Source organism: Triturus cristatus, chromosome 12, assembly GCF_964204655.1.
Source record: "Triturus cristatus chromosome 12, aTriCri1.1, whole genome shotgun sequence".
In the NCBI taxonomy this organism is placed as follows: Eukaryota; Metazoa; Chordata; class Amphibia; order Caudata; family Salamandridae; genus Triturus; species Triturus cristatus.
Genome location: NC_140595.1, coordinates 217769866 through 217792433, shown reverse-complemented (window position 1 = coordinate 217792433; position 22568 = coordinate 217769866). Strand labels below are relative to the sequence as shown.

The window sequence follows — 22568 nt, the reverse complement described above, 5'->3', positions numbered from 1 at the left end:
GACAGATATATCCTTCTATATTCAGGTTTAATGAAAGTACGTGTGAAAAAGGCACATACGGTGCATGGCTATGTGTAGAGCGTGTTGAAAGCGTAAAATGGCTAGGGGACAAAAGGCCTACAGTGCCACTTAACTAAAAGCCTGATTCACATTTCCTGTTCCCCTTCCCCAGCAGCCCCGACAACTCCTAATGAGCTGAGGTGAGTACAAAAGAAATTTGCATATTCCCAGACATACACATGTGAACAGTCCACCTTTTTGTACCTTGAGCAGAGACTTTGAAATGTTGGCCTGTTTTGCCCACCGGCCTGGTTCTCGCCCTCTTTCTTAGAGCCTGAAAATACCTTTCAGGTCCTCACCCTCGCAATGACAGGGTCTTTGATGTGCCGCCACTTACCCTAGAGAGCTATATTGTCGCTTACTCTGGTTTCTCTTCAAAACGAAAAAATCTTTCGCCTTTTACTAAAGATTTCCGTGGAGAGGAACATTTAAGAGTTTATTCAATTTTTTTAATCCTTGCCACAGGTGAGGCTGTTTATCATTTGTTTAAAAGAAAAGCATTAGAAGTTGGGGAATATCCAGCAATTGTCTGCTGCTTGTTTGGGGGACATGAGTTTGGTGTTTTATTCCTGAGCTCTCTGCTTGCTCATTTGCATAAACAGAGTGCAGGAGAGGTGCCTCATGGGAAAGAGCTTGTGCAGTGCATGAGATTGCTTTTCTTGACTGAATTGAAACTACACGATCGCAGGCAGTATATTTTCTTATCTCCCAAAGATCCTGCTGCCAGATCCCAGAGGTCACCCTCCTTTTTAAAGGTGGGACCAAGACTCATGCTGTGCTTTTCATAGGGCTTGCCCGTTATTTGTGCCCGTTAGAGGTGCCCTGAGAGGTCGCCAATCCTGAGTCAGCTTCCTCTCAGGTAGACTTGAAGGGGCACGTCAGACTTGTTTCACGTGTCTCCAGCCTAGACAGATATATCCTTCTATATTCAGGTTTAATAAAAGTACGTGTGAAAAAGGCACATACGGTGCATGGCTATGTGTAGAGCGTGTTGAAAGCGTAAAATGGCTAGGGGACAAAAGGCCTACAGTGCCACTTAACTAAAAGCCTGATTCACATTTCCTGTTCCCCTTCCCCAGCAGCCCCGACAACTCCTAATGAGCTGAGGTGAGTACAAAAGAAATTTGCATATTCCCAGACATACACATGTGAACAGTCCACCTTTTTGTACCTTGAGCAGAGACTTTGAAATGTTGGCCTGTTTTGCCCACCGGCCTGGTTCTCGCCCTCTTTCTTAGAGCCTGAAAATACCTTTCAGGTCCTCACCCTCGCAATGACAGGGTCTTTGATGTGCCGCCACTTACCCTAGAGAGCTATATTGTCACTTACTCTGGTTTCTCTTCAAAACGAAAAAATCTTTCGCCTTTTACTAAAGATTTCCGTGGAGAGGAACATTTAGGAGTTTATTCAATTTTTTTAAGCCTTGCCACAGGTGAGGCTGTTTATCATTTGTTTAAAAGAAAAGCATTAGAAGTTGGGGAATATCCAGCAATTGTCTGCTGCTTTTTTGGGGGACATGAGTTTGGTGTTTTATTCCTGAGCTCTCTGCTTGCTCATTTGCATAAACAGAGTGCAGGAGAGGTGCCTCATGGGAAAGAGCTTGTGCAGTGCATGAGATTGCTTTTCTTGACTGACTTGAAACTACACGATCGCAGGCAGTATATTTTCTTATCTCCCAAAGATCCTGCTGCCAGATCCCAGAGGTCACCCTCCTTTTTAAAGGTGGGACCAAGACTCATGCTGTGCTTTTCATAGGGCTTGCCCGTTATTTGTGCCCGTTGGAGGTGCCCTGAGAGGTCGCCAATCCTGAGTCCGCTTCCTCTCAGGTAGACTTGAAGGGGCACGTCAGACTTGTTTCACGTGTCTCCAGCCTAGACAGATATATCCTTCTATATTCAGGTTTAATGAAAGTACGTGTGAAAAAGGCACATACGGTCCATGGCTATGTGTAGAGCGTGTTGAAAGCGTAAAATGGCTAGGGGACAAAAGGCCTACAGTGCCACTTAACTAAAAGCCTGATTCACATTTCCTGTTCCCCTTCCCCAGCAGCCCCGACAACTCCTAATGAGCTGAGGTGAGTACAAAAGAAATTTGCATATTCCCAGACATACACATGTGAACAGTCCACCTTTTTGTGCCTTGAGCAGAGACTTTGAAATGTTGGCCTGTTTTGCCCACCGGCCTGGTTCTCGCCCTCTTTCTTAGAGCCTGAAAATACCTTTCAGGTCCTCACCCTCGCAATGACAGGGTCTTTGATGTGCCGCCACTTACCCTAGAGAGCTATATTGTCACTTATTCTGGTTTCTCTTCAAAACGAAAAAATCTTTCGCCTTTTACTAAAGATTTCCGTGGAGAGGAACATTTAAGAGTTTATTCAATTTTTTTAAGCCTTGCCACAGGTGAGGCTGTTTATCATTTGTTTAAAAGAAAAGCATTACAAGTTGGGGAATATCCAGCAATTGTCTGCTGCTTTTTTTGGGGGACATGAGTTTGGTGTTTTATTCCTGAGCTCTCTGCTTGCTCATTTGCATAAACAGAGTGCAGGAGAGGTGCCTCATGGGAAAGAGCTTGTGCAGTGCATGAGATTGCTTTTCTTGACTGACTTGAAACTTCACGATCGCAGGCAGTATATTTTCTTATCTCCCAAAGATCCTGCTGCCAGATCCCAGAGGTCACCCTCCTTTTTAAAGGTGGGACCAAGACTCATGCTGTGCTTTTCATAGGGCTTGCCCGTTATTTGTGCCCGTTAGAGGTGCCCTGAGAGGTCGCCAATCCTGAGTCAGCTTCCTCTCAGGTAGACTTGAAGGGGCACGTCAGACTTGTTTCACATGTCTCCAGCCTAGACAGATATATCCTTCTATATTCAGGTTTAATGAAAGTACGTGTGAAAAAGGCACATACGGTGCATGGCTATGTGTAGAGCACAGTGGTGGCTCTGAGCATATCGATTGGAGGGATGGTGTTGAAAGCGTAAAATGGCTAGGGGACAAAAGGCCTACAGTGCCACTTAACTAAAAGCCTGATTCACATTTCCTGTTCCCCTTCCCCAGCAGCCCCGACAACTCCTAATGAGCTGAGGTGAGTACAAAAGAAATTTGCATATTCCCAGACATACACATGTGAACAGTCCACCTTTTTGTACCTTGAGCAGAGACTTTGAAATGTTGGCCTGTTTTGCCCACCGGCCTGGTTCTCGCCCTCTTTCTTAGAGCCTGAAAATACCTTTCAGGTCCTCACCCTCGCAATGACAGGGTCTTTGATGTGCCGCCACTTACCCTAGAGAGCTATATTGTCACTTACTCTGGTTTCTCTTCAAAGCGAAAAAATCTTTCGCCTTTTACTAAAGATTTCCGTGGAGAGGAACATTTAAGAGTTTATTCAATTTTTTTAATCCTTGCCACAGGTGAGGCTGTTTATCATTTGTTTAAAAGAAAAGCATTAGAAGTTGGGGAATATCCAGCAATTGTCTGCTGCTTTTTTGGGGGACATGAGTTTGGTGTTTTATTCCTGAGCTCTCTGCTTGCTCATTTGCATAAACAGAGTGCAGGAGAGGTGCCTCATGGGAAAGAGCTTGTGCAGTGCATGAGATTGCTTTTCTTGACTGACTTGAAACTACACGATCGCAGGCAGTATATTTTCTTATCTCCCAAAGATCCTGCTGCCAGATCCCAGAGGTCACCCTCCTTTTTAAAGGTGGGACCAAGACTCATGCTGTGCTTTTCATAGGGCTTGCCCGTTATTTGTGCCCGTTGGAGGTGCCCTGAGAGGTCGCCAATCCTGAGTCCGCTTCCTCTCAGGTAGACTTGAAGGGGCACGTCAGACTTGTTTCACGTGTCTCCAGCCTAGACAGATATATCCTTCTATATTCAGGTTTAATGAAAGTACGTGTGAAAAAGGCACATACGGTGCATGGCTATGTGTAGAGCGTGTTGAAAGCGTAAAATGGCTAGGGGACAAAAGGCCTACAGTGCCACTTAACTAAAAGCCTGATTCACATTTCCTGTTCCCCTTCCCCAGCAGCCCCGACAACTCCTAATGAGCTGAGGTGAGTACAAAAGAAATTTGCATATTCCCAGACATACACATGTGAACAGTCCACCTTTTTGTACCTTGAGCAGAGACTTTGAAATGTTGGCCTGTTTTGCCCACCGGCCTGGTTCTCGCCCTCTTTCTTAGAGCCTGAAAATACCTTTCAGGTCCTCACCCTCGCAATGACAGGGTCTTTGATGTGCCGCCACTTACCCTAGAGAGCTATATTGTCGCTTACTCTGGTTTCTCTTCAAAACGAAAAAATCTTTCGCCTTTTACTAAAGATTTCCGTGGAGAGGAACATTTAAGAGTTTATTCAATTTTTTTAATCCTTGCCACAGGTGAGGCTGTTTATCATTTGTTTAAAAGAAAAGCATTAGAAGTTGGGGAATATCCAGCAATTGTCTGCTGCTTGTTTGGGGGACATGAGTTTGGTGTTTTATTCCTGAGCTCTCTGCTTGCTCATTTGCATAAACAGAGTGCAGGAGAGGTGCCTCATGGGAAAGAGCTTGTGCAGTGCATGAGATTGCTTTTCTTGACTGACTTGAAACTACACGATCGCAGGCAGTATATTTTCTTATCTCCCAAAGATCCTGCTGCCAGATCCCAGAGGTCACCCTCCTTTTTAAAGGTGGGACCAAGACTCATGCTGTGCTTTTCATAGGGCTTGCCGTTATTTGTGCCCGTTGGAGGTGCCCTGAGAGGTCGCCAATCCTGAGTCCGCTTCCTCTCAGGTAGACTTGAAGGGGCACGTCAGACTTGTTTCACGTGTCTCCAGCCTAGACAGATATATCCTTCTATATTCAGGTTTAATGAAAGTACGTGTGAAAAAGGCACATACGGTGCATGGCTATGTGTAGAGCGTGTTGAAAGCGTAAAATGGCTAGGGGACAAAAGGCCTACAGTGCCACTTAACTAAAAGCCTGATTCACATTTCCTGTTCCCCTTCCCCAGCAGCCCCGACAACTCCTAATGAGCTGAGGTGAGTACAAAAGAAATTTGCATATTCCCAGACATACACATGTGAACAGTCCACCTTTTTGTACCTTGAGCAGAGACTTTGAAATGTTGGCCTGTTTTGCCCACCGGCCTGGTTCTCGCCCTCTTTCTTAGAGCCTGAAAATACCTTTCAGGTCCTCACCCTCGCAATGACAGGGTCTTTGATGTGCCGCCACTTACCCTAGAGAGCTATATTGTCACTTATTCTGGTTTCTCTTCAAAACGAAAAAATCTTTCGCCTTTTACTAAAGATTTCCGTGGAGAGGAACATTTAAGAGTTTATTCAATTTTTTTAAGCCTTGCCACAGGTGAGGCTGTTTATCATTTGTTTAAAAGAAAAGCATTACAAGTTGGGGAATATCCAGCAATTGTCTGCTGCTTTTTTTGGGGGACATGAGTTTGGTGTTTTATTCCTGAGCTCTCTGCTTGCTCATTTGCATAAACAGAGTGCAGGAGAGGTGCCTCATGGGAAAGAGCTTGTGCAGTGCATGAGATTGCTTTTCTTGACTGACTTGAAACTTCACGATCGCAGGCAGTATATTTTCTTATCTCCCAAAGATCCTGCTGCCAGATCCCAGAGGTCACCCTCCTTTTTAAAGGTGGGACCAAGACTCATGCTGTGCTTTTCATAGGGCTTGCCCGTTATTTGTGCCCGTTAGAGGTGCCCTGAGAGGTCGCCAATCCTGAGTCAGCTTCCTCTCAGGTAGACTTGAAGGGGCACGTCAGACTTGTTTCACGTGTCTCCAGCCTAGACAGATATATCCTTCTATATTCAGGTTTAATGAAAGTACGTGTGAAAAAGGCACATACGGTGCATGGCTATGTGTAGAGCGTGTTGAAAGCGTAAAATGGCTAGGGGACAAAAGGCCTACAGTGCCACTTAACTAAAAGCCTGATTCACATTTCCTGTTCCCCTTCCCCAGCAGCCCCGACAACTCCTAATGAGCTGAGGTGAGTACAAAAGAAATTTGCATATTCCCAGACATACACATGTGAACAGTCCACCTTTTTGTACCTTGAGCAGAGACTTTGAAATGTTGGCCTGTTTTGCCCACCGGCCTGGTTCTCGCCCTCTTTCTTAGAGCCTGAAAATACCTTTCAGGTCCTCACCCTCGCAATGACAGGGTCTTTGATGTGCCGCCACTTACCCTAGAGAGCTATATTGTCACTTACTCTGGTTTCTCTTCAAAACGAAAATTTTTTTCGCCTTTTACTAAAGATTTCCGTGGAGAGGAACATTTAAGAGTTTATTCAATTTTTTTAAGCCTTGCCACAGGTGAGGCTGTTTATCATTTGTTTAAAAGAAAAGCATTAGAAGTTGGGGAATATCCAGCAATTGTCTGCTGCTTTTTTGGGGGACATGAGTTTGGTGTTTTATTCCTGAGCTCTCTGCTTGCTCATTTGCATAAACAGAGTGCAGGAGAGGTGCCTCATGGGAAAGAGCTTGTGCAGTGCATGAGATTGCTTTTCTTGACTGACTTGAAACTACACGATCGCAGGCAGTATATTTTCTTATCTCCCAAAGATCCTGCTGCCAGATCCCAGAGGTCACCCTCCTTTTTAAAGGTGGGACCAAGACTCATGCTGTGCTTTTCATAGGGCTTGCCGTTATTTGTGCCCGTTGGAGGTGCCCTGAGAGGTCGCCAATCCTGAGTCCGCTTCCTCTCAGGTAGACTTGAAGGGGCACGTCAGACTTGTTTCACGTGTCTCCAGCCTAGACAGATATATCCTTCTATATTCAGGTTTAATGAAAGTACGTGTGAAAAAGGCACATACGGTGCATGGCTATGTGTAGAGCGTGTTGAAAGCGTAAAATGGCTAGGGGACAAAAGGCCTACAGTGCCACTTAACTAAAAGCCTGATTCACATTTCCTGTTCCCCTTCCCCAGCAGCCCCGACAACTCCTAATGAGCTGAGGTGAGTACAAAAGAAATTTGCATATTCCCAGACATACACATGTGAACAGTCCACCTTTTTGTACCTTGAGCAGAGACTTTGAAATGTTGGCCTGTTTTGCCCACCGGCCTGGTTCTCGCCCTCTTTCTTAGAGCCTGAAAATACCTTTCAGGTCCTCACCCTCGCAATGACAGGGTCTTTGATGTGCCGCCACTTACCCTAGAGAGCTATATTGTCACTTATTCTGGTTTCTCTTCAAAACGAAAAAATCTTTCGCCTTTTACTAAAGATTTCCGTGGAGAGGAACATTTAAGAGTTTATTCAATTTTTTTAAGCCTTGCCACAGGTGAGGCTGTTTATCATTTGTTTAAAAGAAAAGCATTACAAGTTGGGGAATATCCAGCAATTGTCTGCTGCTTTTTTTGGGGGACATGAGTTTGGTGTTTTATTCCTGAGCTCTCTGCTTGCTCATTTGCATAAACAGAGTGCAGGAGAGGTGCCTCATGGGAAAGAGCTTGTGCAGTGCATGAGATTGCTTTTCTTGACTGACTTGAAACTTCACGATCGCAGGCAGTATATTTTCTTATCTCCCAAAGATCCTGCTGCCAGATCCCAGAGGTCACCCTCCTTTTTAAAGGTGGGACCAAGACTCATGCTGTGCTTTTCATAGGGCTTGCCCGTTATTTGTGCCCGTTAGAGGTGCCCTGAGAGGTCGCCAATCCTGAGTCAGCTTCCTCTCAGGTAGACTTGAAGGGGCACGTCAGACTTGTTTCACATGTCTCCAGCCTAGACAGATATATCCTTCTATATTCAGGTTTAATGAAAGTACGTGTGAAAAAGGCACATACGGTGCATGGCTATGTGTAGAGCACAGTGGTGGCTCTGAGCATATCGATTGGAGGGATGGTGTTGAAAGCGTAAAATGGCTAGGGGACAAAAGGCCTACAGTGCCACTTAACTAAAAGCCTGATTCACATTTCCTGTTCCCCTTCCCCAGCAGCCCCGACAACTCCTAATGAGCTGAGGTGAGTACAAAAGAAATTTGCATATTCCCAGACATACACATGTGAACAGTCCACCTTTTTGTACCTTGAGCAGAGACTTTGAAATGTTGGCCTGTTTTGCCCACCGGCCTGGTTCTCGCCCTCTTTCTTAGAGCCTGAAAATACCTTTCAGGTCCTCACCCTCGCAATGACAGGGTCTTTGATGTGCCGCCACTTACCCTAGAGAGCTATATTGTCACTTACTCTGGTTTCTCTTCAAAGCGAAAAAATCTTTCGCCTTTTACTAAAGATTTCCGTGGAGAGGAACATTTAAGAGTTTATTCAATTTTTTTAATCCTTGCCACAGGTGAGGCTGTTTATCATTTGTTTAAAAGAAAAGCATTAGAAGTTGGGGAATATCCAGCAATTGTCTGCTGCTTTTTTGGGGGACATGAGTTTGGTGTTTTATTCCTGAGCTCTCTGCTTGCTCATTTGCATAAACAGAGTGCAGGAGAGGTGCCTCATGGGAAAGAGCTTGTGCAGTGCATGAGATTGCTTTTCTTGACTGACTTGAAACTACACGATCGCAGGCAGTATATTTTCTTATCTCCCAAAGATCCTGCTGCCAGATCCCAGAGGTCACCCTCCTTTTTAAAGGTGGGACCAAGACTCATGCTGTGCTTTTCATAGGGCTTGCCCGTTATTTGTGCCCGTTGGAGGTGCCCTGAGAGGTCGCCAATCCTGAGTCCGCTTCCTCTCAGGTAGACTTGAAGGGGCACGTCAGACTTGTTTCACGTGTCTCCAGCCTAGACAGATATATCCTTCTATATTCAGGTTTAATGAAAGTACGTGTGAAAAAGGCACATACGGTGCATGGCTATGTGTAGAGCGTGTTGAAAGCGTAAAATGGCTAGGGGACAAAAGGCCTACAGTGCCACTTAACTAAAAGCCTGATTCACATTTCCTGTTCCCCTTCCCCAGCAGCCCCGACAACTCCTAATGAGCTGAGGTGAGTACAAAAGAAATTTGCATATTCCCAGACATACACATGTGAACAGTCCACCTTTTTGTACCTTGAGCAGAGACTTTGAAATGTTGGCCTGTTTTGCCCACCGGCCTGGTTCTCGCCCTCTTTCTTAGAGCCTGAAAATACCTTTCAGGTCCTCACCCTCGCAATGACAGGGTCTTTGATGTGCCGCCACTTACCCTAGAGAGCTATATTGTCGCTTACTCTGGTTTCTCTTCAAAACGAAAAAATCTTTCGCCTTTTACTAAAGATTTCCGTGGAGAGGAACATTTAAGAGTTTATTCAATTTTTTTAATCCTTGCCACAGGTGAGGCTGTTTATCATTTGTTTAAAAGAAAAGCATTAGAAGTTGGGGAATATCCAGCAATTGTCTGCTGCTTGTTTGGGGGACATGAGTTTGGTGTTTTATTCCTGAGCTCTCTGCTTGCTCATTTGCATAAACAGAGTGCAGGAGAGGTGCCTCATGGGAAAGAGCTTGTGCAGTGCATGAGATTGCTTTTCTTGACTGACTTGAAACTACACGATCGCAGGCAGTATATTTTCTTATCTCCCAAAGATCCTGCTGCCAGATCCCAGAGGTCACCCTCCTTTTTAAAGGTGGGACCAAGACTCATGCTGTGCTTTTCATAGGGCTTGCCGTTATTTGTGCCCGTTGGAGGTGCCCTGAGAGGTCGCCAATCCTGAGTCCGCTTCCTCTCAGGTAGACTTGAAGGGGCACGTCAGACTTGTTTCACGTGTCTCCAGCCTAGACAGATATATCCTTCTATATTCAGGTTTAATGAAAGTACGTGTGAAAAAGGCACATACGGTGCATGGCTATGTGTAGAGCGTGTTGAAAGCGTAAAATGGCTAGGGGACAAAAGGCCTACAGTGCCACTTAACTAAAAGCCTGATTCACATTTCCTGTTCCCCTTCCCCAGCAGCCCCGACAACTCCTAATGAGCTGAGGTGAGTACAAAAGAAATTTGCATATTCCCAGACATACACATGTGAACAGTCCACCTTTTTGTACCTTGAGCAGAGACTTTGAAATGTTGGCCTGTTTTGCCCACCGGCCTGGTTCTCGCCCTCTTTCTTAGAGCCTGAAAATACCTTTCAGGTCCTCACCCTCGCAATGACAGGGTCTTTGATGTGCCGCCACTTACCCTAGAGAGCTATATTGTCACTTATTCTGGTTTCTCTTCAAAACGAAAAAATCTTTCGCCTTTTACTAAAGATTTCCGTGGAGAGGAACATTTAAGAGTTTATTCAATTTTTTTAAGCCTTGCCACAGGTGAGGCTGTTTATCATTTGTTTAAAAGAAAAGCATTACAAGTTGGGGAATATCCAGCAATTGTCTGCTGCTTTTTTTGGGGGACATGAGTTTGGTGTTTTATTCCTGAGCTCTCTGCTTGCTCATTTGCATAAACAGAGTGCAGGAGAGGTGCCTCATGGGAAAGAGCTTGTGCAGTGCATGAGATTGCTTTTCTTGACTGACTTGAAACTTCACGATCGCAGGCAGTATATTTTCTTATCTCCCAAAGATCCTGCTGCCAGATCCCAGAGGTCACCCTCCTTTTTAAAGGTGGGACCAAGACTCATGCTGTGCTTTTCATAGGGCTTGCCCGTTATTTGTGCCCGTTAGAGGTGCCCTGAGAGGTCGCCAATCCTGAGTCAGCTTCCTCTCAGGTAGACTTGAAGGGGCACGTCAGACTTGTTTCACGTGTCTCCAGCCTAGACAGATATATCCTTCTATATTCAGGTTTAATGAAAGTACGTGTGAAAAAGGCACATACGGTGCATGGCTATGTGTAGAGCGTGTTGAAAGCGTAAAATGGCTAGGGGACAAAAGGCCTACAGTGCCACTTAACTAAAAGCCTGATTCACATTTCCTGTTCCCCTTCCCCAGCAGCCCCGACAACTCCTAATGAGCTGAGGTGAGTACAAAAGAAATTTGCATATTCCCAGACATACACATGTGAACAGTCCACCTTTTTGTACCTTGAGCAGAGACTTTGAAATGTTGGCCTGTTTTGCCCACCGGCCTGGTTCTCGCCCTCTTTCTTAGAGCCTGAAAATACCTTTCAGGTCCTCACCCTCGCAATGACAGGGTCTTTGATGTGCCGCCACTTACCCTAGAGAGCTATATTGTCACTTACTCTGGTTTCTCTTCAAAACGAAAATTTTTTTCGCCTTTTACTAAAGATTTCCGTGGAGAGGAACATTTAAGAGTTTATTCAATTTTTTTAAGCCTTGCCACAGGTGAGGCTGTTTATCATTTGTTTAAAAGAAAAGCATTAGAAGTTGGGGAATATCCAGCAATTGTCTGCTGCTTTTTTGGGGGACATGAGTTTGGTGTTTTATTCCTGAGCTCTCTGCTTGCTCATTTGCATAAACAGAGTGCAGGAGAGGTGCCTCATGGGAAAGAGCTTGTGCAGTGCATGAGATTGCTTTTCTTGACTGACTTGAAACTACACGATCGCAGGCAGTATATTTTCTTATCTCCCAAAGATCCTGCTGCCAGATCCCAGAGGTCACCCTCCTTTTTAAAGGTGGGACCAAGACTCATGCTGTGCTTTTCATAGGGCTTGCCGTTATTTGTGCCCGTTGGAGGTGCCCTGAGAGGTCGCCAATCCTGAGTCCGCTTCCTCTCAGGTAGACTTGAAGGGGCACGTCAGACTTGTTTCACGTGTCTCCAGCCTAGACAGATATATCCTTCTATATTCAGGTTTAATGAAAGTACGTGTGAAAAAGGCACATACGGTGCATGGCTATGTGTAGAGCGTGTTGAAAGCGTAAAATGGCTAGGGGACAAAAGGCCTACAGTGCCACTTAACTAAAAGCCTGATTCACATTTCCTGTTCCCCTTCCCCAGCAGCCCCGACAACTCCTAATGAGCTGAGGTGAGTACAAAAGAAATTTGCATATTCCCAGACATACACATGTGAACAGTCCACCTTTTTGTACCTTGAGCAGAGACTTTGAAATGTTGGCCTGTTTTGCCCACCGGCCTGGTTCTCGCCCTCTTTCTTAGAGCCTGAAAATACCTTTCAGGTCCTCACCCTCGCAATGACAGGGTCTTTGATGTGCCGCCACTTACCCTAGAGAGCTATATTGTCACTTATTCTGGTTTCTCTTCAAAACGAAAAAATCTTTCGCCTTTTACTAAAGATTTCCGTGGAGAGGAACATTTAAGAGTTTATTCAATTTTTTTAAGCCTTGCCACAGGTGAGGCTGTTTATCATTTGTTTAAAAGAAAAGCATTACAAGTTGGGGAATATCCAGCAATTGTCTGCTGCTTTTTTTGGGGGACATGAGTTTGGTGTTTTATTCCTGAGCTCTCTGCTTGCTCATTTGCATAAACAGAGTGCAGGAGAGGTGCCTCATGGGAAAGAGCTTGTGCAGTGCATGAGATTGCTTTTCTTGACTGACTTGAAACTTCACGATCGCAGGCAGTATATTTTCTTATCTCCCAAAGATCCTGCTGCCAGATCCCAGAGGTCACCCTCCTTTTTAAAGGTGGGACCAAGACTCATGCTGTGCTTTTCATAGGGCTTGCCCGTTATTTGTGCCCGTTAGAGGTGCCCTGAGAGGTCGCCAATCCTGAGTCAGCTTCCTCTCAGGTAGACTTGAAGGGGCACGTCAGACTTGTTTCACATGTCTCCAGCCTAGACAGATATATCCTTCTATATTCAGGTTTAATGAAAGTACGTGTGAAAAAGGCACATACGGTGCATGGCTATGTGTAGAGCACAGTGGTGGCTCTGAGCATATCGATTGGAGGGATGGTGTTGAAAGCGTAAAATGGCTAGGGGACAAAAGGCCTACAGTGCCACTTAACTAAAAGCCTGATTCACATTTCCTGTTCCCCTTCCCCAGCAGCCCCGACAACTCCTAATGAGCTGAGGTGAGTACAAAAGAAATTTGCATATTCCCAGACATACACATGTGAACAGTCCACCTTTTTGTACCTTGAGCAGAGACTTTGAAATGTTGGCCTGTTTTGCCCACCGGCCTGGTTCTCGCCCTCTTTCTTAGAGCCTGAAAATACCTTTCAGGTCCTCACCCTCGCAATGACAGGGTCTTTGATGTGCCGCCACTTACCCTAGAGAGCTATATTGTCACTTACTCTGGTTTCTCTTCAAAGCGAAAAAATCTTTCGCCTTTTACTAAAGATTTCCGTGGAGAGGAACATTTAAGAGTTTATTCAATTTTTTTAATCCTTGCCACAGGTGAGGCTGTTTATCATTTGTTTAAAAGAAAAGCATTAGAAGTTGGGGAATATCCAGCAATTGTCTGCTGCTTTTTTGGGGGACATGAGTTTGGTGTTTTATTCCTGAGCTCTCTGCTTGCTCATTTGCATAAACAGAGTGCAGGAGAGGTGCCTCATGGGAAAGAGCTTGTGCAGTGCATGAGATTGCTTTTCTTGACTGACTTGAAACTACACGATCGCAGGCAGTATATTTTCTTATCTCCCAAAGATCCTGCTGCCAGATCCCAGAGGTCACCCTCCTTTTTAAAGGTGGGACCAAGACTCATGCTGTGCTTTTCATAGGGCTTGCCCGTTATTTGTGCCCGTTGGAGGTGCCCTGAGAGGTCGCCAATCCTGAGTCCGCTTCCTCTCAGGTAGACTTGAAGGGGCACGTCAGACTTGTTTCACGTGTCTCCAGCCTAGACAGATATATCCTTCTATATTCAGGTTTAATGAAAGTACGTGTGAAAAAGGCACATACGGTGCATGGCTATGTGTAGAGCGTGTTGAAAGCGTAAAATGGCTAGGGGACAAAAGGCCTACAGTGCCACTTAACTAAAAGCCTGATTCACATTTCCTGTTCCCCTTCCCCAGCAGCCCCGACAACTCCTAATGAGCTGAGGTGAGTACAAAAGAAATTTGCATATTCCCAGACATACACATGTGAACAGTCCACCTTTTTGTACCTTGAGCAGAGACTTTGAAATGTTGGCCTGTTTTGCCCACCGGCCTGGTTCTCGCCCTCTTTCTTAGAGCCTGAAAATACCTTTCAGGTCCTCACCCTCGCAATGACAGGGTCTTTGATGTGCCGCCACTTACCCTAGAGAGCTATATTGTCACTTACTCTGGTTTCTCTTCAAAACGAAAATTTTTTTCGCCTTTTACTAAAGATTTCCGTGGAGAGGAACATTTAAGAGTTTATTCAATTTTTTTAAGCCTTGCCACAGGTGAGGCTGTTTATCATTTGTTTAAAAGAAAAGCATTAGAAGTTGGGGAATATCCAGCAATTGTCTGCTGCTTTTTTGGGGGACATGAGTTTGGTGTTTTATTCCTGAGCTCTCTGCTTGCTCATTTGCATAAACAGAGTGCAGGAGAGGTGCCTCATGGGAAAGAGCTTGTGCAGTGCATGAGATTGCTTTTCTTGACTGACTTGAAACTACACGATCGCAGGCAGTATATTTTCTTATCTCCCAAAGATCCTGCTGCCAGATCCCAGAGGTCACCCTCCTTTTTAAAGGTGGGACCAAGACTCATGCTGTGCTTTTCATAGGGCTTGCCCGTTATTTGTGCCCGTTGGAGGTGCCCTGAGAGGTCGCCAATCCTGAGTCCGCTTCCTCTCAGGTAGACTTGAAGGGGCACGTCAGACTTGTTTCACGTGTCTCCAGCCTAGACAGATATATCCTTCTATATTCAGGTTTAATGAAAGTACGTGTGAAAAAGGCACATACGGTGCATGGCTATGTGTAGAGCGTGTTGAAAGCGTAAAATGGCTAGGGGACAAAAGGCCTACAGTGCCACTTAACTAAAAGCCTGATTCACATTTCCTGTTCCCCTTCCCCAGCAGCCCCGACAACTCCTAATGAGCTGAGGTGAGTACAAAAGAAATTTGCATATTCCCAGACATACACATGTGAACAGTCCACCTTTTTGTACCTTGAGCAGAGACTTTGAAATGTTGGCCTGTTTTGCCCACCGGCCTGGTTCTCGCCCTCTTTCTTAGAGCCTGAAAATACCTTTCAGGTCCTCACCCTCGCAATGACAGGGTCTTTGATGTGCCGCCACTTACCCTAGAGAGCTATATTGTCACTTATTCTGGTTTCTCTTCAAAACGAAAAAATCTTTCGCCTTTTACTAAAGATTTCCGTGGAGAGGAACATTTAAGAGTTTATTCAATTTTTTTAAGCCTTGCCACAGGTGAGGCTGTTTATCATTTGTTTAAAAGAAAAGCATTACAAGTTGGGGAATATCCAGCAATTGTCTGCTGCTTTTTTTGGGGGACATGAGTTTGGTGTTTTATTCCTGAGCTCTCTGCTTGCTCATTTGCATAAACAGAGTGCAGGAGAGGTGCCTCATGGGAAAGAGCTTGTGCAGTGCATGAGATTGCTTTTCTTGACTGACTTGAAACTTCACGATCGCAGGCAGTATATTTTCTTATCTCCCAAAGATCCTGCTGCCAGATCCCAGAGGTCACCCTCCTTTTTAAAGGTGGGACCAAGACTCATGCTGTGCTTTTCATAGGGCTTGCCCGTTATTTGTGCCCGTTATTTGTGCCCGTTCGAGGTGCCCTGAGAGGTCGCCAATCCTGAGTCAGCTTCCTCTCAGGTAGACTTGAAGGGGCACGTCAGACTTGTTTCACGTGTCTCCAGCCTAGACAGATATATCCTTCTATATTCAGGTTTAATGAAAGTACGTGTGAAAAAGGCACATACGGTGCATGGCTATGTGTAGAGCGTGTTGAAAGCGTAAAATGGCTAGGGGACAAAAGGCCTACAGTGCCACTTAACTAAAAGCCTGATTCACATTTCCTGTTCCCCTTCCCCAGCAGCCCCGACAACTCCTAATGAGCTGAGGTGAGTACAAAAGAAATTTGCATATTCCCAGACATACACATGTGAACAGTCCACCTTTTTGTACCTTGAGCAGAGACTTTGAAATGTTGGCCTGTTTTGCCCACCGGCCTGGTTCTCGCCCTCTTTCTTAGAGCCTGAAAATACCTTTCAGGTCCTCACCCTCGCAATGACAGGGTCTTTGATGTGCCGCCACTTACCCTAGAGAGCTATATTGTCACTTACTCTGGTTTCTCTTCAAAACGAAAAAATCTTTCGCCTTTTACTAAAGATTTCCGTGGAGAGGAACATTTAAGAGTTTATTCAATTTTTTTAAGCCTTGCCACAGGTGAGGCTGTTTATCATTTGTTTAAAAGAAAAGCATTAGAAGTTGGGGAATATCCAGCAATTGTCTGCTGCTTTTTTGGGGGACATGAGTTTGGTGTTTTATTCCTGAGCTCTCTGCTTGCTCATTTGCATAAACAGAGTGCAGGAGAGGTGCCTCATGGGAAAGAGCTTGTGCAGTGCATGAGATTGCTTTTCTTGACTGACTTGAAACTTCACGATCGCAGGCAGTATATTTTCTTATCTCCCAAAGATCCTGCTGCCAGATCCCAGAGGTCACCCTCCTTTTTAAAGGTGGGACCAAGACTCATGCTGTGCTTTTCATAGGGCTTGCCCGTTATTTGTGCCCGTTAGAGGTGCCCTGAGAGGTCGCCAATCCTGAGTCAGCTTCCTCTCAGGTAAACTTGAAGGGGCACGTCAGACTTGTTTCACGTGTCTCCAGCCTAGACAGATATATCCTTCTATATTCAGGTTTAATGAAAGTACGTGTGAAAAAGGCACATACGGTGCATGGCTATGTGTAGAGCGTGTTGAAAGCGTAAAATGGCTAGGGGACAAAAGGCCTACAGTGCCACTTAACTAAAAGCCTGATTCACATTTCCTGTTCCCCTTCCCCAGCAGCCCCGACAACTCCTAATGAGCTGAGGTGAGTACAAAAGAAATTTGCATATTCCCAGACATACACATGTGAACAGTCCACCTTTTTGTACCTTGAGCAGAGACTTTGAAATGTTGGCCTGTTTTGCCCACCGGCCTGGTTCTCGCCCTCTTTCTTAGAGCCTGAAAATACCTTTCAGGTCCTCACCCTCGCAATGACAGGGTCTTTGATGTGCCGCCACTTACCCTAGAGAGCTATATTGTCGCTTACTCTGGTTTCTCTTCAAAACGAAAAAATCTTTCGCCTTTTACTAAAGATTTCCGTGGAGAGGAACATTTAAGAGTTTATTCAATTTTTTTAATCCTTGCCACAGGTGAGGCTGTTTATCATTTGTTTAAAAGAAAAGCATTAGAAGTTGGGGAATATCCAGCAATTGTCTGCTGCTTGTTTGGGGGACATGAGTTTGGTGTTTTATTCCTGAGCTCTCTGCTTGCTCATTTGCATAAACAGAGTGCAGGAGAGGTGCCTCATGGGAAAGAGCTTGTGCAGTGCATGAGATTGCTTTTCTTGACTGACTTGAAACTACACGATCGCAGGCAGTATATTTTCTTATCTCCCAAAGATCCTGCTGCCAGATCCCAGAGGTCACCCTCCTTTTTAAAGGTGGGACCAAGACTCATGCTGTGCTTTTCATAGGGCTTGCCCGTTCGAGGTGCCCTGAGAGGTCGCCAATCCTGAGTCAGCTTCCTCTCAGGTAGACTTGAAGGGGCACGTCAGACTTGTTTCACATGTCTCCAGCCTAGACAGATATATCCTTCTATATTCAGGTTTAATGAAAGTACGTGTGAAAAAGGCACATACGGTGCATGGCTATGTGTAGAGCACAGTGGTGGCTCTGAGCATATCGATTGGAGGGATGGTGTTGAAAGCGTAAAATGGCTAGGGGACAAAAGGCCTACAGTGCCACTTAACTAAAAGCCTGATTCACATTTCCTGTTCCCCTTCCCCAGCAGCCCCGACAACTCCTAATGAGCTGAGGTGAGTACAAAAGAAATTTGCATATTCCCAGACATACACATGTGAACAGTCCACCTTTTTGTACCTTGAGCAGAGACTTTGAAATGTTGGCCTGTTTTGCCCACCGGCCTGGTTCTCGCCCTCTTTCTTAGAGCCTGAAAATACCTTTCAGGTCCTCACCCTCGCAATGACAGGGTCTTTGATGTGCCGCCACTTACCCTAGAGAGCTATATTGTCACTTACTCTGGTTTCTCTTCAAAGCGAAAAAATCTTTCGCCTTTTACTAAAGATTTCCGTGGAGAGGAACATTTAAGAGTTTATTCAATTTTTTTAATCCTTGCCACAGGTGAGGCTGTTTATCATTTGTTTAAAAGAAAAGCATTAGAAGTTGGGGAATATCCAGCAATTGTCTGCTGCTTTTTTGGGGGACATGAGTTTGGTGTTTTATTCCTGAGCTCTCTGCTTGCTCATTTGCATAAACAGAGTGCAGGAGAGGTGCCTCATGGGAAAGAGCTTGTGCAGTGCATGAGATTGCTTTTCTTGACTGACTTGAAACTACACGATCGCAGGCAGTATATTTTCTTATCTCCCAAAGATCCTGCTGCCAGATCCCAGAGGTCACCCTCCTTTTTAAAGGTGGGACCAAGACTCATGCTGTGCTTTTCATAGGGCTTGCCCGTTATTTGTGCCCGTTGGAGGTGCCCTGAGAGGTCGCCAATCCTGAGTCCGCTTCCTCTCAGGTAGACTTGAAGGGGCACGTCAGACTTGTTTCACGTGTCTCCAGCCTAGACAGATATATCCTTCTATATTCAGGTTTAATGAAAGTACGTGTGAAAAAGGCACATACGGTGCATGGCTATGTGTAGAGCGTGTTGAAAGCGTAAAATGGCTAGGGGACAAAAGGCCTACAGTGCCACTTAACTAAAAGCCTGATTCACATTTCCTGTTCCCCTTCCCCAGCAGCCCCGACAACTCCTAATGAGCTGAGGTGAGTACAAAAGAAATTTGCATATTCCCAGACATACACATGTGAACAGTCCACCTTTTTGTACCTTGAGCAGAGACTTTGAAATGTTGGCCTGTTTTGCCCACCGGCCTGGTTCTCGCCCTCTTTCTTAGAGCCTGAAAATACCTTTCAGGTCCTCACCCTCGCAATGACAGGGTCTTTGATGTGCCGCCACTTACCCTAGAGAGCTATATTGTCACTTACTCTGGTTTCTCTTCAAAACGAAAAATTTTTTCGCCTTTTACTAAAGATTTCCGTGGAGAGGAACATTTAAGAGTTTATTCAATTTTTTTAAGCCTTGCCACAGGTGAGGCTGTTTATCATTTGTTTAAAAGAAAAGCATTAGAAGTTGGGGAATATCCAGCAATTGTCTGCTGCTTTTTTGGGGGACATGAGTTTGGTGTTTTATTCCTGAGCTCTCTGCTTGCTCATTTGCATAAACAGAGTGCAGGAGAGGTGCCTCATGGGAAAGAGCTTGTGCAGTGCATGAGATTGCTTTTCTTGACTGACTTGAAACTACACGATCGCAGGCAGTATATTTTCTTATCTCCCAAAGATCCTGCTGCCAGATCCCAGAGGTCACCCTCCTTTTTAAAGGTGGGACCAAGACTCATGCTGTGCTTTTCATAGGGCTTGCCCGTTATTTGTGCCCGTTGGAGGTGCCCTGAGAGGTCGCCAATCCTGAGTCCGCTTCCTCTCAGGTAGACTTGAAGGGGCACGTCAGACTTGTTTCACGTGTCTCCAGCCTAGACAGATATATCCTTCTATATTCAGGTTTAATGAAAGTACGTGTGAAAAAGGCACATACGGTGCATGGCTATGTGTAGAGCGTGTTGAAAGCGTAAAATGGCTAGGGGACAAAAGGCCTACAGTGCCACTTAACTAAAAGCCTGATTCACATTTCCTGTTCCCCTTCCCCAGCAGCCCCGACAACTCCTAATGAGCTGAGGTGAGTACAAAAGAAATTTGCATATTCCCAGACATACACATGTGAACAGTCCACCTTTTTGTACCTTGAGCAGAGACTTTGAAATGTTGGCCTGTTTTGCCCACCGGCCTGGTTCTCGCCCTCTTTCTTAGAGCCTGAAAATACCTTTCAGGTCCTCACCCTCGCAATGACAGGGTCTTTGATGTGCCGCCACTTACCCTAGAGAGCTATATTGTCACTTATTCTGGTTTCTCTTCAAAACGAAAAAATCTTTCGCCTTTTACTAAAGATTTCCGTGGAGAGGAACATTTAAGAGTTTATTCAATTTTTTTAAGCCTTGCCACAGGTGAGGCTGTTTATCATTTGTTTAAAAGAAAAGCATTACAAGTTGGGGAATATCCAGCAATTGTCTGCTGCTTTTTTTGGGGGACATGAGTTTGGTGTTTTATTCCTGAGCTCTCTGCTTGCTCATTTGCATAAACAGAGTGCAGGAGAGGTGCCTCATGGGAAAGAGCTTGTGCAGTGCATGAGATTGCTTTTCTTGACTGACTTGAAACTTCACGATCGCAGGCAGTATATTTTCTTATCTCCCAAAGATCCTGCTGCCAGATCCCAGAGGTCACCCTCCTTTTTAAAGGTGGGACCAAGACTCATGCTGTGCTTTTCATAGGGCTTGCCCGTTATTTGTGCCCGTTATTTGTGCCCGTTCGAGGTGCCCTGAGAGGTCGCCAATCCTGAGTCAGCTTCCTCTCAGGTAGACTTGAAGGGGCACGTCAGACTTGTTTCACGTGTCTCCAGCCTAGACAGATATATCCTTCTATATTCAGGTTTAATGAAAGTACGTGTGAAAAAGGCACATACGGTGCATGGCTATGTGTAGAGCGTGTTGAAAGCGTAAAATGGCTAGGGGACAAAAGGCCTACAGTGCCACTTAACTAAAAGCCTGATTCACATTTCCTGTTCCCCTTCCCCAGCAGCCCCGACAACTCCTAATGAGCTGAGGTGAGTACAAAAGAAATTTGCATATTCCCAGACATACACATGTGAACAGTCCACCTTTTTGTACCTTGAGCAGAGACTTTGAAATGTTGGCCTGTTTTGCCCACCGGCCTGGTTCTCGCCCTCTTTCTTAGAGCCTGAAAATACCTTTCAGGTCCTCACCCTCGCAATGACAGGGTCTTTGATGTGCCGCCACTTACCCTAGAGAGCTATATTGTCACTTACTCTGGTTTCTCTTCAAAACGAAAAAATCTTTCGCCTTTTACTAAAGATTTCCGTGGAGAGGAACATTTAAGAGTTTATTCAATTTTTTTAAGCCTTGCCACAGGTGAGGCTGTTTATCATTTGTTTAAAAGAAAAGCATTAGAAGTTGGGGAATATCCAGCAATTGTCTGCTGCTTTTTTGGGGGACATGAGTTTGGTGTTTTATTCCTGAGCTCTCTGCTTGCTCATTTGCATAAACAGAGTGCAGGAGAGGTGCCTCATGGGAAAGAGCTTGTGCAGTGCATGAGATTGCTTTTCTTGACTGACTTGAAACTTCACGATCGCAGGCAGTATATTTTCTTATCTCCCAAAGATCCTGCTGCCAGATCCCAGAGGTCACCCTCCTTTTTAAAGGTGGGACCAAGACTCATGCTGTGCTTTTCATAGGGCTTGCCCGTTATTTGTGCCCGTTAGAGGTGCCCTGAGAGGTCGCCAATCCTGAGTCAGCTTCCTCTCAGGTAAACTTGAAGGGGCACGTCAGACTTGTTTCACGTGTCTCCAGCCTAGACAGATATATCCTTCTATATTCAGGTTTAATGAAAGTACGTGTGAAAAAGGCACATACGGTGCATGGCTATGTGTAGAGCGTGTTGAAAGCGTAAAATGGCTAGGGGACAAAAGGCCTACAGTGCCACTTAACTAAAAGCCTGATTCACATTTCCTGTTCCCCTTCCCCAGCAGCCCCGACAACTCCTAATGAGCTGAGGTGAGTACAAAAGAAATTTGCATATTCCCAGACATACACATGTGAACAGTCCACCTTTTTGTACCTTGAGCAGAGACTTTGAAATGTTGGCCTGTTTTGCCCACCGGCCTGGTTCTCGCCCTCTTTCTTAGAGCCTGAAAATACCTTTCAGGTCCTCACCCTCGCAATGACAGGGTCTTTGATGTGCCGCCACTTACCCTAGAGAGCTATATTGTCGCTTACTCTGGTTTCTCTTCAAAACGAAAAAATCTTTCGCCTTTTACTAAAGATTTCCGTGGAGAGGAACATTTAAGAGTTTATTCAATTTTTTTAATCCTTGCCACAGGTGAGGCTGTTTATCATTTGTTTAAAAGAAAAGCATTAGAAGTTGGGGAATATCCAGCAATTGTCTGCTGCTTGTTTGGGGGACATGAGTTTGGTGTTTTATTCCTGAGCTCTCTGCTTGCTCATTTGCATAAACAGAGTGCAGGAGAGGTGCCTCATGGGAAAGAGCTTGTGCAGTGCATGAGATTGCTTTTCTTGACTGACTTGAAACTACACGATCGCAGGCAGTATATTTTCTTATCTCCCAAAGATCCTGCTGCCAGATCCCAGAGGTCACCCTCCTTTTTAAAGGTGGGACCAAGACTCATGCTGTGCTTTTCATAGGGCTTGCCCGTTATTTGTGCCCGTTGGAGGTGCCCTGAGAGGTCGCCAATCCTGAGTCCGCTTCCTCTCAGGTAGACTTGAAGGGGCACGTCAGACTTGTTTCACGTGTCTCCAGCCTAGACAGATATATCCTTCTATATTCAGGTTTAATGAAAGTACGTGTGAAAAAGGCACATACGGTCCATGGCTATGTGTAGAGCGTGTTGAAAGCGTAAAATGGCTAGGGGACAAAAGGCCTACAGTGCCACTTAACTAAAAGCCTGATTCACATTTCCTGTTCCCCTTC

The 22568-nt window shown here is 45.3% G+C and overlaps 23 non-coding genes across 23 annotated transcripts; all 23 read left to right on the top strand.

The window, feature by feature from the left end:
* The first annotated feature begins 418 nt into the window (after positions 1 to 418).
* LOC146774318 (U5 spliceosomal RNA) lies at positions 419 to 533 on the top strand. The gene has a single exon (XR_014974054.1). It is a non-coding gene; the product is annotated as a U5 spliceosomal RNA (small nuclear RNA).
* Positions 534 to 1385: 852 nt separating this feature from the next.
* LOC146774317 (U5 spliceosomal RNA) lies at positions 1386 to 1500 on the top strand. The gene has a single exon (XR_014973774.1). It is a non-coding gene; the product is annotated as a U5 spliceosomal RNA (small nuclear RNA).
* Positions 1501 to 2352: 852 nt separating this feature from the next.
* LOC146774316 (U5 spliceosomal RNA) lies at positions 2353 to 2467 on the top strand. Its single transcript, XR_014973868.1, has one exon. It is a non-coding gene; the product is annotated as a U5 spliceosomal RNA (small nuclear RNA).
* An 889-nt stretch (positions 2468 to 3356) lies between these two features.
* Positions 3357 to 3471, top strand: LOC146774315 (U5 spliceosomal RNA). The gene has a single exon (XR_014974368.1). It is a non-coding gene; the product is annotated as a U5 spliceosomal RNA (small nuclear RNA).
* An 852-nt stretch (positions 3472 to 4323) lies between these two features.
* On the top strand, positions 4324 to 4438 carry LOC146774314 (U5 spliceosomal RNA). Its single transcript, XR_014974053.1, has one exon. It is a non-coding gene; the product is annotated as a U5 spliceosomal RNA (small nuclear RNA).
* An 851-nt stretch (positions 4439 to 5289) lies between these two features.
* On the top strand, positions 5290 to 5404 carry LOC146774313 (U5 spliceosomal RNA). Its single transcript, XR_014973867.1, has one exon. It is a non-coding gene; the product is annotated as a U5 spliceosomal RNA (small nuclear RNA).
* Positions 5405 to 6257: 853 nt separating this feature from the next.
* Positions 6258 to 6372, top strand: LOC146774312 (U5 spliceosomal RNA). Its single transcript, XR_014974801.1, has one exon. It is a non-coding gene; the product is annotated as a U5 spliceosomal RNA (small nuclear RNA).
* An 851-nt stretch (positions 6373 to 7223) lies between these two features.
* LOC146774311 (U5 spliceosomal RNA) lies at positions 7224 to 7338 on the top strand. Its single transcript, XR_014973866.1, has one exon. It is a non-coding gene; the product is annotated as a U5 spliceosomal RNA (small nuclear RNA).
* Positions 7339 to 8227: 889 nt separating this feature from the next.
* Positions 8228 to 8342, top strand: LOC146774310 (U5 spliceosomal RNA). Its single transcript, XR_014974367.1, has one exon. It is a non-coding gene; the product is annotated as a U5 spliceosomal RNA (small nuclear RNA).
* Positions 8343 to 9194: 852 nt separating this feature from the next.
* LOC146774309 (U5 spliceosomal RNA) lies at positions 9195 to 9309 on the top strand. Its single transcript, XR_014974052.1, has one exon. It is a non-coding gene; the product is annotated as a U5 spliceosomal RNA (small nuclear RNA).
* An 851-nt stretch (positions 9310 to 10160) lies between these two features.
* LOC146774308 (U5 spliceosomal RNA) lies at positions 10161 to 10275 on the top strand. Its single transcript, XR_014973865.1, has one exon. It is a non-coding gene; the product is annotated as a U5 spliceosomal RNA (small nuclear RNA).
* An 853-nt stretch (positions 10276 to 11128) lies between these two features.
* Positions 11129 to 11243, top strand: LOC146774307 (U5 spliceosomal RNA). The gene has a single exon (XR_014974799.1). It is a non-coding gene; the product is annotated as a U5 spliceosomal RNA (small nuclear RNA).
* An 851-nt stretch (positions 11244 to 12094) lies between these two features.
* On the top strand, positions 12095 to 12209 carry LOC146774306 (U5 spliceosomal RNA). Its single transcript, XR_014973864.1, has one exon. It is a non-coding gene; the product is annotated as a U5 spliceosomal RNA (small nuclear RNA).
* An 889-nt stretch (positions 12210 to 13098) lies between these two features.
* On the top strand, positions 13099 to 13213 carry LOC146774305 (U5 spliceosomal RNA). The gene has a single exon (XR_014974366.1). It is a non-coding gene; the product is annotated as a U5 spliceosomal RNA (small nuclear RNA).
* An 852-nt stretch (positions 13214 to 14065) lies between these two features.
* LOC146774304 (U5 spliceosomal RNA) lies at positions 14066 to 14180 on the top strand. Its single transcript, XR_014974798.1, has one exon. It is a non-coding gene; the product is annotated as a U5 spliceosomal RNA (small nuclear RNA).
* An 852-nt stretch (positions 14181 to 15032) lies between these two features.
* LOC146774303 (U5 spliceosomal RNA) lies at positions 15033 to 15147 on the top strand. The gene has a single exon (XR_014973863.1). It is a non-coding gene; the product is annotated as a U5 spliceosomal RNA (small nuclear RNA).
* Positions 15148 to 16013: 866 nt separating this feature from the next.
* Positions 16014 to 16128, top strand: LOC146774302 (U5 spliceosomal RNA). Its single transcript, XR_014972694.1, has one exon. It is a non-coding gene; the product is annotated as a U5 spliceosomal RNA (small nuclear RNA).
* An 852-nt stretch (positions 16129 to 16980) lies between these two features.
* LOC146774301 (U5 spliceosomal RNA) lies at positions 16981 to 17095 on the top strand. Its single transcript, XR_014974051.1, has one exon. It is a non-coding gene; the product is annotated as a U5 spliceosomal RNA (small nuclear RNA).
* Positions 17096 to 17970: 875 nt separating this feature from the next.
* Positions 17971 to 18085, top strand: LOC146774300 (U5 spliceosomal RNA). Its single transcript, XR_014974365.1, has one exon. It is a non-coding gene; the product is annotated as a U5 spliceosomal RNA (small nuclear RNA).
* An 852-nt stretch (positions 18086 to 18937) lies between these two features.
* LOC146774299 (U5 spliceosomal RNA) lies at positions 18938 to 19052 on the top strand. The gene has a single exon (XR_014974640.1). It is a non-coding gene; the product is annotated as a U5 spliceosomal RNA (small nuclear RNA).
* An 852-nt stretch (positions 19053 to 19904) lies between these two features.
* LOC146774298 (U5 spliceosomal RNA) lies at positions 19905 to 20019 on the top strand. Its single transcript, XR_014973862.1, has one exon. It is a non-coding gene; the product is annotated as a U5 spliceosomal RNA (small nuclear RNA).
* Positions 20020 to 20885: 866 nt separating this feature from the next.
* Positions 20886 to 21000, top strand: LOC146774297 (U5 spliceosomal RNA). The gene has a single exon (XR_014972692.1). It is a non-coding gene; the product is annotated as a U5 spliceosomal RNA (small nuclear RNA).
* An 852-nt stretch (positions 21001 to 21852) lies between these two features.
* LOC146774296 (U5 spliceosomal RNA) lies at positions 21853 to 21967 on the top strand. Its single transcript, XR_014974050.1, has one exon. It is a non-coding gene; the product is annotated as a U5 spliceosomal RNA (small nuclear RNA).
* The last annotated feature ends 601 nt before the right edge of the window (positions 21968 to 22568 follow it).